The sequence below is a fragment of the Miniopterus natalensis genome, chromosome X (genome assembly GCF_054644295.1).
Source record: "Miniopterus natalensis isolate mMinNat1 chromosome X, mMinNat1.hap1, whole genome shotgun sequence".
In the NCBI taxonomy this organism is placed as follows: Eukaryota; Metazoa; Chordata; class Mammalia; order Chiroptera; family Miniopteridae; genus Miniopterus; species Miniopterus natalensis.
The window spans coordinates 58,118,232-58,134,945 of NC_142103.1; the positions used below are offsets into that span (position 1 = coordinate 58,118,232).

Below are 16,714 nucleotides of genomic sequence, written 5' to 3' on the forward strand. Positions count from 1 at the left end.
GTTCATTAAAAGTAAAGTTAACATTTTCCTGGATTTAATAATGTCCACCTAAAAAAATAGTGGCTTTAATTCTCCTCTTATTTCTCTGTAAACACTTTTTTAAAATTTTTGCTTGGTAATTACTTTACATATATTGTCAGTCACTTTTGGAATTAAAAAAATGTTTTTGATAAAGAAATATATATAATGCACCTTATTTTCAGAAGCAGAACTCACTGTCTCTTTAGCATTTTAAGAGAACAATTCTTTAAAAACTTTTCTTAGATTCATGTATTTTCATTATGAGTACAACTTAGCCATATTGACTGTGTTAATGATATTAGCAAAATACAGTAAGGTCTTCCTTAAAGCTTTTGTAAAAGAGACCCAATTTTTTTTTCAGGCTAAAGAAGCAGTGGCGGAAGCTGAACATCTTGATCCTGCAAATATTTTCACTCACTTTTATCTATTCAAGATTGCAGTCTTAGAAGGCAACTCTGACAGAGGTATAAATGTCATTTGTGAATTACATTTAACTGTAACACAAAGAATAAAAATAATCCTTTTTGATCATAATAGAAAAAAATTATAAGACAATGAAGTTTTATACACAATTTTTTTTTTCTAACTTTCATATATTAAGATGATACAACCATGCAAAAAGAACAGGTGCTACTTATTGACAGAGTAGGATCTAGTCAGATGTAGGACAAAAATTGGGGGGGAAGTCTTGTCATGGTATACTTTTTTGAACTTTATGTTATTTGAATCAACCTATTTAAAAATTAAGTTTAAAAAGCTGTGGGGCAGGGGAGATTAAACTGCAGACATCCATCAGTTAAGGATTGTCTTTAGAGAATGGAGGTCTCCAGGGTACCTTTTGACTGTTTTCACTTATTTGGGAGGTCACTGCTGAGAGATTAGGCCTTGAAAAGGCTCTTCTCTACAAAGTTTACAGTGTTGGAATAACTCATATGAACCTAATCCCATTGGTGTTGTGTCTTTTCCATCATGTAAAGCATAGTTTGCTAACTGGTGTGCCTGAAAACACATGTATCTTGACTTGGTTACAGATATGCCTATGCTATAATACTATTGTTGTTCAGCCCTCAGAGTAGCTGAGCCAAATCCTGGAGCAGTGTGAGTTCTGGACTGGTTGCTTGTTATAAAGGGCACAATTTGAGAAATTGAGAAACTTGTATCCAAACAGGATTTATACTAATCCAATTAAGCAACTATTTATGAATGCCTGTTATGTTCAGTGGACTCTGTTATTCAATCCATAAGAAAACAGAAGATGACTTACTCTGCACTGAAAAAGAAATTGTCCATGATAGTAAACTATACCTGTATATTAATTATGGAGTAGCAAATTGAAGTCAACTCTTTGTCAGGGTTAATATTGGTGTCATTCATGTTCATCATTGATGTTTTCATTAGACACTTCTGGGCATTTGCTTTATTTGATGTATTATGTTGAAGTATAAAAGAACTTGAAAATTTTTGCCATCAGAAATTGCAAAAAAATAGATTTCTTATTAAACCCTTTAACATTCTATTAAAATAATTTTACTTTTAAACATAGTATCAGCTTAATATTTTTACTTTTCTCCAGTTATCTGTGACCATTTTTTAAAGTCATGTTTATTGAAAATACATATAATAAAATTTACTCTTGCTAGTGTATGATTCTATAAGGTTTATTTATATTAATAATTCTATGAGTTTTGACAAATGCATGCAGTCATGCAACCACCAGTATGATCAAGATACAGAACAAAAAATTAAGTCCACCCCTTTATTGAACTCCTTTTTATCACTTCCAGCCCTGGAATCTACTGATCTCATTTATATATCTTCAGTTTTGCCTTTTCCAGAATGCATATAAATGGAATCATGCAGTGTGAAGCTTTCTGAGCCTGGCTTCTTTCACTTAGCTTAGTGCATTTGAATCTCATTTATAATGCTGTGTGATTCCATAGTTTGCTCTTTTTTATTCCATAATATGGATGTGCCACAGTTTGGTTATCTACTTACCAGTCGGAGGATGTTTGGATGGTTTCCAGTTTGGACGATTATGAATAAAGGTGCTATAAACATCCATTTGTAGAGTTTGTGTGGTGATAAGATCACTTCTCTATGGTAAATATCTAGGAGGTAGATTGCTGTGGTTTTTTTTAATAATTTTTTATTTTATAATTATGGTTGACATACAATATTACATTAGTTTCATGTGTACAACCCCTTTCTTAGACATTTATATAATTTACAAAATGATCACTCCAATAAATCTAGTACCCATCTGACACCATACATAGTTATTACAATATTATTGACTATATTCCCTGTACTTTATACCCCCATGACTACTCTTTAACTACCAATTTGTATTTCTTAATCCCTTCCCCTTTTTCTACCATCCCCCCAATCCCCTGCCCATCTGGCAACCATCAAAATGTTCCCTGTATCCATTAGTCTATTTCTGTTCTGCTTGTTTATTTTAGATTCCACATATAAGTGAAATCATATGGTATTTGTCTTTGTCTGACTTATTTCACTCAGCACAATACCCTCTAGTTCACGGGTGGGGAACTTCCAGCCCACAGGCTGTATATGGCCCGCTAAATCATTTGGTCTGTCCCTGCCAAAGCCTCACCAAAGAGAAGCAGTTCCAGCCATCACATTGGGGTGAGCTAATTAAATGTTTGACTAAATATAGCAGGCTAATTTTTAAGCTGATAATTTTGTATGACCCAAGAATGATGTTATAAATATCCAAATAGCCCTTGGCAGAAAAAAAAATTCTCCACCCCTACTCTAGTTCCACCCATGTTGTTGCAGATGGCAAGATTTCATATTTTACTTTTTTTATGGCTGACTCATATTCCATTGTATATATGCACCACTTCTTCTTTATCAGTTCATCTATTGACGGACACCTAGGTTGCTTCCATATATTGGCTAATGTAAATAATGCAATGAACATATGCAAAAAACGTATGTTTTTCAATTTAGTGTTTTAGTTTCTTCGGATAAATATCCAAAATTCGAATTGCTGGATCCTTCTTTGTCTCTTGTTAATAGCCTTTGTTTTAAAGTCTTTTTTGTCTGGTATAACTATTGCTGCCCCAGCTTTTTTATCCTTTCATTTCCATGAAATATCTTTTCCCATCCCTTTACTTTCAGTTTGTGTGTGCCTTTCCATCTGAAGTAAGTCTCTCATAGACAGCATATGTAAGGGTCTTGTTTTCTTATCCATTCAGCCACCCTTTGTCTTGATTGTAGCATTTAATCCATTTTCATTTAATGTAATTGTTGATAGATATATACTTATTGCTATTTTATTGCTCATATTTTTAATCTTTTTTTTTCTTCTTAAAGAAGACCCTTGAGCGTTTCATGTAATGCTGGTTTGATGGTGATGAACTCCCTTAGCTTTTTCTTGTCTGGGAAGTTCTTTATCTGTCCTATTCTAAATGATAACTTTGCTGGGTAGTATAATCTTGGTTGTGGGTTCTTGCTTTTCATCACTTTGAATATTTTGTGCCAGTCCCTTCTGGCCTGCAAAGTTTCTGTTGAGAAATCAGCTGACAGTCTTATGGGAGCTCCTTTGTAAAGTAATTGCTTTTCTCTTGCTGTTTTTAAGATTTATCTCTTTGTCTTTAAACTTTTACATTTTAATTATGATGTGTCTTGGTGTGGACCTCTTTGGGTTCATCTTATTTGGTGCTCTCTGCACTTCCTAAACTTGTATATCTGTTTCCTTCACCAGGTATGGGAAGTTTTCTGTCATTATTTTTTCAAATAGGTTTTCACTTGTTTGCTGTCTCTCTTCTCCTTCCATTATCCCCATGGTGCAACTGTTCATATGCTTGAAGTTGTCCCAGAGGCTCCTTAAACTGTCCTCATTTTTTTTTTTTAATTCTTTTTTCTATTTGCTATTCTGATTAGGTGTTTTCTGCTTCCTTATCTTCCAAATTGTGGATTTGATCCTCTGCTTCATCTATTCTGCTGTTGATCCTTGTAATATATTCTTCATTTCAGTTATTGTATTCATTTCTGAGGTGTTTTTTCCTATCTCCATTTTTATGTTTCCTATCTCTGTTGAAGTTCTCACTAAATTTCTCTACTCTTTCCCTCACTCAGTTCATTGAGCATCCTTATAATCAATGTTTGAATTCTGCATCAGATAGATTGATTGTCTCCATTTAGTGTAGGGTTTTTTTTCTGGAGTTTTTTTTCTTTTCTTTCATTTGGGACTTATGCCCTTGTTTCCTCATTTTGGCACCCTCCCTGTGTTTGTTACTATGTATTAGGTAGACCTGTTATATCATCCAGTCTTGGTAGAGTGAGTGGCCTTAGGTAGTAAGTCACAAGAGCTGGGCTCTTCAGGGATTCCCCCTGTGTGGACTGTGTACACCCTCCTGTTGTAGTTGGGCCTTGATTGCTATTTGCATGTCAATGGGAGGGATTTACTCCCAGGCCAGTCAGCTACAAGGACTGGCCCTGAATGCAGCAGAGGAGCTGCTGTTCATGGGCTGACCCCATGGAACAATACTCACTTCTGCAGAACTCTGGTGACTACTGAGTTCACACTTTGATTGTGTCACTCATGGAGGTGTTTGGGTGGTGCTTCAGCATAACCTGAAGCCGTCCACTGGGAGTGCTGGCTCTGTGGCCTTCCAGGAGGTGAAGGCCAAGATCAGCCACTGCCTGTGCCCTGCCCAGGGCCATCTGGCATGAGCTCAAAGTGATCTGCAGATGGCTGCTACTTGTTCTGGCCTTGGAGGTGCCCTGGAGGGGCTGTACTGCTGCAACCCAAGGTTGGGTGCCACTAGTGCAGGGCCTGGGGCCACTTAGCAGGTGGTATGGGGCATACTGAGGCCAGAAGCTGCTTGTTTGAGAGATTTTAGGAAAGTCTACAGCATGAGCCAAGACAGGCCATTTGTTTGGAAAAGCCACTGGAAAAGTGCTTGGATGAGCTGGCCTTCTGCGTAGAGTGGCATGTCAAGGAATCACCAGGGCTGGGCGAACAGTTAGCCAGGTTGATGGAGACTCAGATATATTGCCAGCCTGCTAGCTGTGTTGTTGAAGAAGGGCTCAGCAAGGGAATGACAATGTCTCTCTGCACTTCTATCTGAAAGAAAGCTGGCCCTTAAGTAATTGCCCTGAAACCAGAAAATTCAGTTCCTCCCTTTATGTTCCTGATGTTTGAGAGATTTTAAGAAAGTCCACAGCATGAGCCAAGATAGGCCAGTTGCTGCCCCAATACTGTAGCTCAGAGCAAGTGAATCCAAGTAATTCGTTCATGGGCCCTTTAAGAGGAGCAAACACCTGGGACTCTACGGCCTCTGTCTCACTCAGCCACAATCCCCACTGGTTTTCACAGCTGGAAGTTATGGGGACTTCTCTTCCTGGCACTGGAACTCTGTACTGCAGAGCCTGTTGTGGGGCTGGGACCCCTTGCTCCTCAAGGTACATCTGCAGCTGAGATACCCCTCTGATTTTTAACCACCACACATGGGTGTGTGACCAGCCTGGTCTGCGTCTCCACCCCTCCTACCAGTCTTGACTTCTTTTTATCCTTAGTTTTAGGACTTCTGTTCAGCTAGATTTCAGGTGGTTCTAGGTGATGGTTGTTCTGTAGTTTAGTTGTAATTTCGATGTGTGAAGATTGCTGGTTTGTGTGGTAAGTGTATGTTTAACTTGATTAGAAACTGCTAAACTTTCAATGTGGCTGTACCATTTTGAATTCTAATCAGCTATGGATGAGAGCTCTAGTTGATCTACATCCTGACCAGCACTTGGAATTGTCCATCAAAAAATTTTGTTTAGCCATTCTAATAGTTGGGTAGCAGTATCTTACTATGATTTTAATGATCATTTCCATAATGTCCATGATTTGACACCTATATATCTTCTTTGGTAGAGTGTTTGTACAATCTTTAGCTCCGTTTTCTATAGGGCACTTCATTTTCTTATTGAGTTTTGAAAGTTCTTTATATACTTGAGACATATTATTTATTAGATATGTGTTTTATAAATTTTTCTTTTTTTCTTATCAGAATCTTTCATGAAAAGTTTGACAAAGTTGAAGTTATCTTTTTTCATCTTTATGGATTGTGCTTTTGGTATTGTATCAAAAAAATCTTTATCTAATCCAAGGTCACAAAAATGTTCTCCTATGTTTCCTTCAAGAAATTTTACACTTTTAGGTTCAGGAGCAGGGTTAGGTCTGTGATTCATTTTGCATTAATGTTTGTATTTATTTTAAGGTATGGATTGAAGTTCATTCTTTTACTCATGTCTATAAAATCATTCATTATTTATTTTTAAAAGTATGCTTTCTGAACTGAATTACATTTGCACCTTTATTGAAAAAAATCACTTTACATGTGTGTGTGGGACTCTTTCTGGACTCTTCATTATTATTATTTTTTTTAAGTTTCTTTATCTTTATTGTTGAAAATATTACAGATGTCCCCTTTTACCCCCATTGATTCCCCTCCACCCTGCATCCATCCCACCCCCAGGCCTTCCCCAGACCAGTGTCTGTGTCCATGGGTTATGCTTATAAACATATAAGTTTTTTGATTAATCTCTCCCCTCCCAATCCCCCCTCCCCACCTTCCCTCTGAGATCCCTCAGTCTGTTCCATGTTTCTATGTCTCTGGGTCCATATTGTTCATCAGTTTATTTTGTTTATTATATTCCACATATAAGTGAGATCATGTGGTACTTGTTTTTCTCTGACTGGGTTATTTCACTTAGCATAATACTTTCTAGTTCCCTCCATGCTGTGCTAAAGGATAAAAGATCCTTCTTTTTTTACAGCTGCATAGTATTACATGGTGTGAATATCTCATAGCTTTTTTATCCACTCATCTACTGGTGAACACTTGGGCTGTTTCCAGATCTTAGCTATTGTAAATTGCGCTGCTATGAACATAGGGGTGCATAAGTTCTTTGTGATTGGTGTTTCGGATTTCTTAGGATATGTTCCTAGAAGTGGGATCACTGGGACAAATGGTAGGTCAATTTTTAATCTTTTGAGGAAACTCCATACTGCTTTCCATAGTGGCTGCACCAGTTTGCATTCCCACCCGCAGTGTACTAGGGTTCCCCTTTCTCCACACCCTCACCAGCACAAGTTGTTTGTAGACTTGTTGCTGGCAGCCATTCTGACAGGCGTGAAGTGATACCTCACTGTGGTTTTAATTTGCATCTCTCTGATGATTAACGACATTGAGCATTTTTTCATATGTTCCTTAGCCATTTGTATGTCCTCTTTGGAGAAGTGTCTATTTAGGTGCTTTGCCCATTTTTTAATTGGATTGTTTGTCTTCCTTTTGTTAAGTTGTATGAGTTCCTTATATACTTTGGATATTAACCCTTTATCAGATGTGTCATTGGCAAATATGTTCTCCCGTACAGTGGGCTCCCTTTTCATTTTGTTGATGGTTTCTTTTGCTGTGCAGAAGCTTTTGATGCAGTCCCATTTGTTTATTTTTTCCATAGTTTCTCTTGCCCTAGGAGATGTATCGGCAAACATATTACTACGAGAGATGTCTGAGATTTTGCTGCCTATGTTTTCCTCTAGGATTTTTATGGTTTCATGTCTTACATTTAAGTCTTTTATCCATTTTGAGTTTACTTTTGGACTCTTCATTCTCTTCCATTAATCTATCCATCTACCTTTACACCATTCCCACACTGTCTTGATTAGTATAGCTATGCAATAAATTTGAAATCATGCAGTGTTAGTCCTCCAACTTTGCTTTTCTCTTTCAAACTGTTTTGTCTATTCTAAGTCCTTTGTATATCTCTATGAATTTTATAATTATTTTTTTTAATTTCTACAACAGTGGATGTTGAATGGGATCACATTGAATTTGTAGATTGGTTTGGAGGGAGAATTGTCATCTTCCAATCCATGAACAAGTTATATACCTCCATTTATTTGTCTTTAATTTCTCTCAGAGATCTCTTCTTTCAGTCTTGTGCATCTTTTATCAGATTTCGTCCTAAGTATACAATATTTTATGCTATTTTAAATATTATATTTTATATAATATTTTAAATATTATTAAAAAAACTTCAGTTTCTGGTTGTTCATTGCTAGTATGTAGAAATACAAATGATTTTATATATTAATCTTATATCTTACAAACTTGCTAAGCTCACTTATCAGTTCCAGTAGCTTTTTTGTGTTTTCTATCAGATTTTCTACTTAGATGGTCATGTCTGTGAATAAAGTCAATTATTCTTGTTCTTGTCCAATCTGGGTACAATTTATTATTATTATTTGTTTTATTGTATTTGTTAGTCTCTCCTATCCAGTGTTGAGTAAAATTGGTAAGAGCAGACATCCTTAGCTTTTTCCTTATTTTAAAGGGGAAGGCACAGTATTTATTTAGTCTTCATCTATTAAGTATGATTTTGGTAGTAGGTTTTTCATACCTTTTACCAGGTTGAGGAAGTTCTCTTCTATTTCCAGTTTCCTGGGAGTTTTTTTGATGTTGAATTTGGTCAAATAGTTTTTCTGCATTTACAGAAATGATCAATTTTTTAAAAGTTTGTTAATATAATCAGTTACATTGATTTTCAACCGTTAAACCAACACTGCATTACTGGGATAAACTCCTCTTGCTCATGATGTATTCTCCTTTTTATATAATATTATATTTAATATGTTAACAGTTGTTTAAAAATATTTGTGCATGTGGCTATGAGTGATACTGGTCTGTAGTTCTCTTTTCTTGTAATGTTTTTGGTTTTGCTGTCAGGGTAATGCTGACTTCATAAAACAAGTTTGGAAATACACCCTCCTTTTCAGCTTTCTAGAAGAGTTTATGTTGCTTAGTGGTATTAATTTCTTAAATGTTTGGTAGAGTTCACCAGTGAAGCCATCTGAGGCTGGAGTTTGCTTTATGGGGAGGTTTTAATTATAAACTCAATTTCTTTAATAGATATAAGGCTATTCCCCTTATCTTTTATTTCTTGATTGAGTTTTGGTAGATTGTGCTTTTCAAGAAATTTGTCAGTTTCATCTAATTTGAAATTATTGGCCTAAGATTAATCATTATTTCTTCAGTATTAGCTTTTTAACATCTGTAAAAGCTATATTAATATCACCTTTCTCATTCCTGATATTTGTAATTTCTATCTTCTCTCATTTTCTTCTTATCAGAGTGGCTAGAAGTTGATAAATTTTATTGATCTCAAAGGACCAGTTTTGGGTGTTACTGATTTTACTCTATTTTTTTTTTCTTCTGTTTTCTATTTCATTTATGTTCTGATTTTTGTCATTTCTGTTTTTCTGCTTACTTTGAGTTTCATTTGATCTTCTATTTCCAGTTTCCAAAGGTGAAAGCTAAGGTTATCAATTTAAGACCTTTATTCTGGTCTAATATAAGCGGTTAATGCTATAAATTACCTTCTAAGTACTGTTTTAGTGATGATTCACAAGTTTTGATATATTGTATTTTCATTTTAATTCAGTTCAAAGTACTTTCCAATATGACTTTTGATTCCTTTGGATTATTTAGAAGTATACTACTTATTTTCCAAATATTTGCATATTTCCAGAGGACTTCCTTTTATCAATTTTTAATTTCATTTCATTGTAGTAAAAATTATAACTTTGTATGACTTGAATCCTTTTAAATATATTGAGGCTTTTCATTTGGCCCAGAATATTGTCTTTCTTGGTAAATATTTCATGTGCACTTGAGGAGAATGTATATTTTGCTGATGTTGGATGTGTGTTCTGTAAATGTCAGTCAGGTCAAGTTGATTAATAGTGTTAAATTTACTATGTTCTTGCTGATTTTCTGTCTATATGTTCTATTAATTATTGAGGGAGGGTTTTGAAATCTTTGACTATAATTGTGAATTTGTTCATTTCTCTTTGCAGTTTGATTGGTTTTTGCTTCTTGTATTTTGAAATTTTGTTATTGGGTACATAAAGATTTAGAATTGTTATGTCCTCATAATGAATTCATTCCTTTATCATCATGAAGTAACCTTCTATCACTGGTAATATTCTTTGCTCTGGAATCTATTTTGTCTGATATTAATATAACCCTCCTGCTTTCTTTTGATAATCCCATCCTTTTAACTAAAATTGTCTTTGTATTTAAAGTGTGTTTCTTGTAGGTAGCATATAGTTGAAAGTAGCTTTCTTTAATCCTACCTGACTATTTCTGCCTTTTAATTGGGTCATCTAGACCATTATATTTAATGTGATTATTGATATGGTTAAGTTTAAATTTAGCATCTTGTGATTTGTCTCATCTGTTCTTTGATGCCATTTTACTTTTTTCTGCTTTCTTTTGGATTAATTGAATTTTTATGATTACATTTATCTTATTTTGCCTTATTAGCTATAACTCTTTGTTCTGCTATTTTAATTGTTATTTAAGGTCTTTACTACATATATTTAACTTATCATAGTCTACCTTTAACACATAACAGAATATAATACTATCATTCATTTATTTTACTTTATTCTATATTATATTCCATTTTATGGATGTACCAAAATGTATTTAGCCTATCCATTATTGATGGAATTTAGGTTGCTTCCATATTTTACTCTTATAGATATTGCTGGATGAACATATTTGTATGTTTTGGTTTACTTAAATATATATATCTCCGTAGGATAAATTCACAGAGATGAATTGCTCAGTTGGGCATTTTTCTAATATTTAAGTTCCCCTTGACAGTTTAGATGACTATGAAAATTAACTAATATTTTAAAGATATTCGTGCTTATAAAATGAGTTCCAAAGTCATTGTGATATAATTAACCATTGATAGCTATTATCTTTGATAAGAGTATCTCATGTTTTGAATTGTTTCCTTGTTTTCAGCTCTGCAGGCAATTACCACTTTAGAGAATTTATTAACAACTGAAGCATCAGAAGGGAATGACCCACTTGCAGATACAAGTTCACCTGTTAAGCTTTTCGGTTTAGCTGCCCAGTTTGCTCTAGAGGTAACAAATGGAATTTTTACCTCTTTTTCATTTTGAGAGACAGTTAATGAAATTGTGATTAGGTAGGCACAGGAGAGGCCTTCCCTTACTTCTTTTACTATTTTGCCTTATATTTTCACACCAAGCTTGGTTGCAGAATTGCTTTATTTCTCTTCATTTCTTTATAATGTGAAATAAATGAAACAAAGTTAAGTAATAGATGTGTGCTTAAAACTACAGAAAAAATAAATATAGCAAAACATTAAAATGCTATGCCATGCAAATACAGTAGTTATCTATTTAGAAACTTATCTTTCTCATCAATTTGGAAAATAACGTACAACCAGTTTAAATCTCTGCGAACCTTTTCAGTTCTTAACCACAAAACAGTTTTAGTTTAGAAGTAATAAGTATTTGCACCCATGTTTTTTACTTGCAAAATTCTGGTCTTAGTGTAATACATAGGATTAAGAAAAGCATTGTAGCAACTGTGGAGCTCTTAGACTTGGTGATAGACTAGATTTGATTCCTGGCTCTACCACTTAAGTGCTTAACTTCTTTGATTCTTAATTTCATCATTTTTAAAATTAAGGTAATTCCTAGCTACAGAATTGTGGAAATTAACTAAGAAGGCAGCTGAAAATGTTATTTGAAGCTTGATCTACAAGTATAATGTTTCTGTTCTTATTAATATATATACACAACCTGGGCACAGCAGCTATCTCTTCTATTTTATCTCATATTGCTCCCCATATGTCTGATGGGGCAAATAAGAAGGTATGTTAAGACCAAAAAATGAAGCAGGCAACTCCATAGAATATAACAGAATTTATTATAGGGTAATTTACTCATGCAAAAATTGGGTTAGAGTGGAACAAATAACCCAGCAATTCTGCACAGATTATTCTCCACTACCAGACCCTTGTTACAGTTCTTTTATAGCATAACTTGGGTACTAATGATTGACAAGACAAAGGGACAAAGAATGCAGTAGTGCCAGGAGCCATACCTCCTGGTGGTCTTGTGATAGATGATTTTTTATAATTGATACTATTACCAGTTTGATATTTATCTCAATTGGTGCCATTCTGGCTGTTTCAACAAAAATATTTATGCTTATGTTTTAAGGAATACAGATAATCATTAATTAGAAGGCTTTGATATGCTTGCTAAGGATAATGAGGTTGGTCAAAGGTACAGCACAAAACTTAAAAGTGAAATGAAATCCAGGACACAGAGATGGGGTTGGTTTTGTTCACATCTACATCTATACATCATAGTAACATAAGCCACCATTACGTTAGACACAAGATCAAAAATGGTGGAGACATAAGCCCTTCATCACTCCATCCAAACATAATGTCTCTCAAACAGGCCAGTCACATTCCTTTCTATGTGTCTTGTTTATACCATCCCATCCTTCAAAAAATGTTTTTGCTTATTTAAATGCTACTACTTTCAAAGGTTTCCCTCCATTGTAGAGATTTCCCGCATCCATTCTAATTTTCACTGCTCCCTTTCTATTCTGAATTTCAGTAATTTGTAACATGTATGCTAGTTGTTTGGTCTTTATTATAAATACGGCCTTATATTGCTAATGCATGGCTTGTCTTTCCAGATTGACTTGTGAGATCCTTGAGGGCCACATTTTTAGCACCTCACCCTATATCTTGTCCAAAGTAGTTACTAAATACAGTTTGAGTGATATGTGTCTTGATGTTAATAAATAGGGTAATGGAATGCTTGGAGGATGAAGAATATTTGGCAGATATAAGATATGTTTGTGTAGGATGATGAGGAAGAAATGAGAGAAATTTGGTAGTGGGGGAGCCAAAAGCAAATATCTTTTTAAAGGAAGGTTTATAAATTTACATTTTACATGGCAAGCAGAATTATGGAACTATACTTCTGAAAAGGAAAATGATTTTAATGAGGAGAAAGAATTGGGGGGAAAAAATCTAAAAGTAGTGTGAATTAGAGGATGGGTGACCAAACCCAAGAAATTGTATATATAGCTACAAAAGAACAAGTGTAGAATCCAATTTCATTCACTATAATTGCTTTATAAATGGCATTTGAAGTACTAGTGAAAATATCACTCAGTAAATATTTATTGAGTACCTGCTATGTGCCAGGCACTATTCTAGTCTCTTGGGTTAACTAAGTAAATGAAACAGTGATATGCCTTCTTGGAGCTTACATTCAGGCCAGAGGAGAGAAGATTATAAGCAATAAGAATAATAAATAAGCAAATTTGTATAATATGTTAGAAGTTGATAGGTCATACAGAAAAAATAGAGAAGAATAAAAAGGATCAGGAGTGGGAGTGAGCTGGATTGGTATGAGTTATTTTGAGTAGGGTAGTGAGGATAGGTCTCAATCAGACGACATTTGTGCAAAGACTTGAAATTGGTGATGGAATTAGCCCTGTAAATATACAGGGATGGACAGTGAAGGCAAAGAATATTCTATGCAGAGGTAAAATCCAGTACAAAGAGCCTAAGGTAGGCACCAGGAAAAGCAAGGAAGGCAGTATGGTTAGAGTGAAATGGGATTAGTGAGATGAAGTCAGAGAGGTAATGGAGAATCCGGATTATGTAGATCCTTATAGGCCAGTGAAAGGACTTTGATTTTTACTCTGAATGAAATGGGGAGCCATTAATTAGAGTGACATTATTTGGCTTTCATTTAACAAAATACTCTGGCTGTTATATTGAGACTACACCATAACAGAGCCAAGGAGACCTGTTAAGAAGTTTTTATAGTACAATAATACAGGGAACATATGATGGTGACTCAGATAGGGAAGATAACAATGGAAATAAATGATAAATGGTTGGATTCTAGGTTTATTTTTAATGTAAACCCAACAATATTTGCTGATAGATTGGATGAAGGGTACAAGGGAAAGAGACTGGGTCATCACATGGAGTTCCCATCAACTAAACTAGGAGAGGCTGCAAATAGAGCAGGTTTGGGGGAAAATCAGAAGTTCAGTTTGGTACATGATTCATTTGAGATGTCTATTAGACCATCCAAATAGAGATATGAATAGTCAGTTGGATATATGACTCTGGAGTTTGGGAAAGAGGTCTGGGCTGAAGTGAAAATTTTAATGAGAGTCATTAATATATAGATGGTATATAAAGCTATGAGACTGGATGTGATCACCAACAGAGTGAGTATACACAGTATAGAGTAGAGAGGAGGACCAGAGACTGAGCCTGGAGCCCTCAAACATTAATGGTTTGGGGGGGAAAAGAGGAACCAGCAAAGGAGAAAATAAGTATTATATAGTGTCCTTGAAGCCAAATGTGTTTCAAGGAGGAAAGAGTGATCAACTAAGTGGAATGTTACTGATAGATCAAATACAATGAGAATTGAAAATTCACCATTGAAATTTACAATATAGAGATCATTGGTGAGCTGGAAAAAAACATTTTGATAGAGAATCCAGTTTTCACTCAACTACAATTGCTTTATAAATGGCATTTGAAGTACTTGTGAAAATAACACTCTTTCAGCAAATATTTATTGAGTACCTGCTATGTGCCAGGCACTGTTCTAGTCTCTTGGGTTAACTAAGTAAATGAAAAAGGGTGCAGGCAAAAGCCTGATTGGAGTAGGCTCAAGAGAGAATTGAAGGAAAGGAATTGGATGCAATAAGTATAGACAACTCTTTAGAGGAGTTGGCTACAAAGGGAATAAAAGAAATTAGGCAGTAGTTGGTGAGAGAAGTATGGTCAGGAGGATTGTTTGTTTGAGATGGGACAAAAGAGAATGTTTATATGCTGATGGGAATGACCCAGTAAGAGAACAAAAAGTTGACAATGTGAGAGAAAAAGGAGAGTTGTTGGAGCAATGTCCTTAAATCGGCAAGAGGTGATGAACACAAGTGTAGGGATTAGCTTTAGGAAGAAACATGGATAATTCATCTATGATAGCAGTTGAGAAGGCAGAATATGTGGTGTGGTTCTTGGGGTATGAGTAGATGTGGTAGTGGGAATCTGTGGAAGTTCTCTTCTTGGCTGCTTCAGTTTTCTCCGTGAAGTAGGAACAAGGTCATCACCTGAGAATGAGAATGGGAAGGAGGTGTTGCGGTGTAGAGAAAAGAGGATACGGTGTAAACTAATCATCTAGAAAAGCAAGAAAGTGAATGACAAAGGTGGTGTGGTATGGTTGCCCATTAGTATGAAGGGTCATTTAATGAAGTTTTAAAGTAAAGCAAATAGTTATATGGGTTTTTTCCAGCCACGTTCTGCTGCATGGATTCAGTTACAATATTCAGTAGAAAGTTGGATTTAATCAGGCTTGTAGTTTTGCTGGAAGAATACAGTAAAGCAAAAGAGGGGCAGGAAAATCAAGGAAAGAGGAAGTGGTTATAATTCATCCCCATGGAGTTTTAACTAGGTATGGAGGAAGAAATCAAGGCGATGAGGGACCATGAAAAATTAGTAGCATCAATGGATTAGAGGTCTTAGTGCAGTTGAAGGATTGCTGGAGTAATGGAGTGAGTTAGAAAAATAGGAGATGGTGGTCCAAAAGCAGAATACATGGAACAGAGCAGGGTGCAGAACTAAGGTGAGGGAATGAGGGAGACACTCAAAGAAGCACTCACTTCCAGGGTCATGCAAGTGTATAGTTGGTCCTTACACGACCCTGAAAGTGAGTACCTCCTTAAATTTTACACCCTAGGAGCCTCATTTACACCACCTGGCTCACCCTATTCCCAGCCCTGACTGAGAATATGGAAGAGTTGTAATCATTAGTCATGACAGGGTCCAGTGAATGACTGTGCTAATGAAGGCTAAGGCAGTGTGAAACTGAAAGAAATAAGAGGCTAAGATATTAGGAGTTCTCATTTATCTATATATTGAAAATGTCAAAAATTAAGACAGGAGTAGCTTTTGGAGAAAATAACTGTGAGCAGTGTATAAATCAAGAAATGAGAAGAATTAGCCTGAGAGCTGGTAGAGCACCACAACGAGGTTACAATAATATTCAGTTACAATATTCAGTAGAAAGTTGGATTTAACCAGGCTTGTAGTTTTGCTGGAAGAATACAGTAAAGCAAAAGAGGGGCAGGTTATATAATCTGATGACAGGAAATTCAAAACGGGATTTTAGGGAAGAAGAAGGGAAAATAAATTTCTTTTTAGATAAAGAAACAACTTTATGTTTCATTTGTCAACCCCATGATTAAAAAGACACATTGCTCCCAAGTAGACAAGAGGCATAATCTGAAACAAAATTCTTTGTGAAAATTTAGTTTGTGAAGTTATTACACTGCAAATCAAAGAAGGATCCCAAAAAGCTGCAGCCAACATTTAAAACTGGTATAACATTCTATCTGAAGCTTAGTAGCAGAAATTTTAAAGCTATATCAAAGCCATGTCAGCCACAGAAAAGCAACAATAGAGGCATTAACTGTTGTGCCTTAAACTTAAGCATTTAAAATATCCCATTTCCTATAAATGATCATTTCCCAGAAAATAAATAATTTATTTAATCAGAAGATTATTAGAACTAGAACTCTCCTCTTTGATCACAGTCCTAGGTTTTCCTTTAATCAACACTATCTCTAGCTAATCATTGAACAGAATTTGGCTTCTCAAGAGACTTTGTCATTTAAACAGTGTGGAATGGGAAAAAGTGTGTAGTTACAAGGAAACATAGAAGAGTAAAAAAGACACTTGCTTCTGAAACTCACTAATGCTTGAGAAATCAGAGACCCTCCATTAAAGTGGGTCTCAT

General features: G+C 35.3%; 1 protein-coding gene across 1 annotated transcript in view; it reads left to right on the forward strand.

Moving 5' to 3' along the window:
* Positions 1–16,714, forward strand: part of LOC107532900 (testis-expressed protein 11) — a 77,966-nt gene that overhangs the window by 36,692 nt on the left and 24,560 nt on the right. The window contains exon 3 of the mRNA XM_087813374.1: positions 383–485. The gene's annotated coding sequence lies outside the window, so the exon portion shown is untranslated. The remainder of the gene's footprint in view (positions 1–382; positions 486–16,714) is intronic.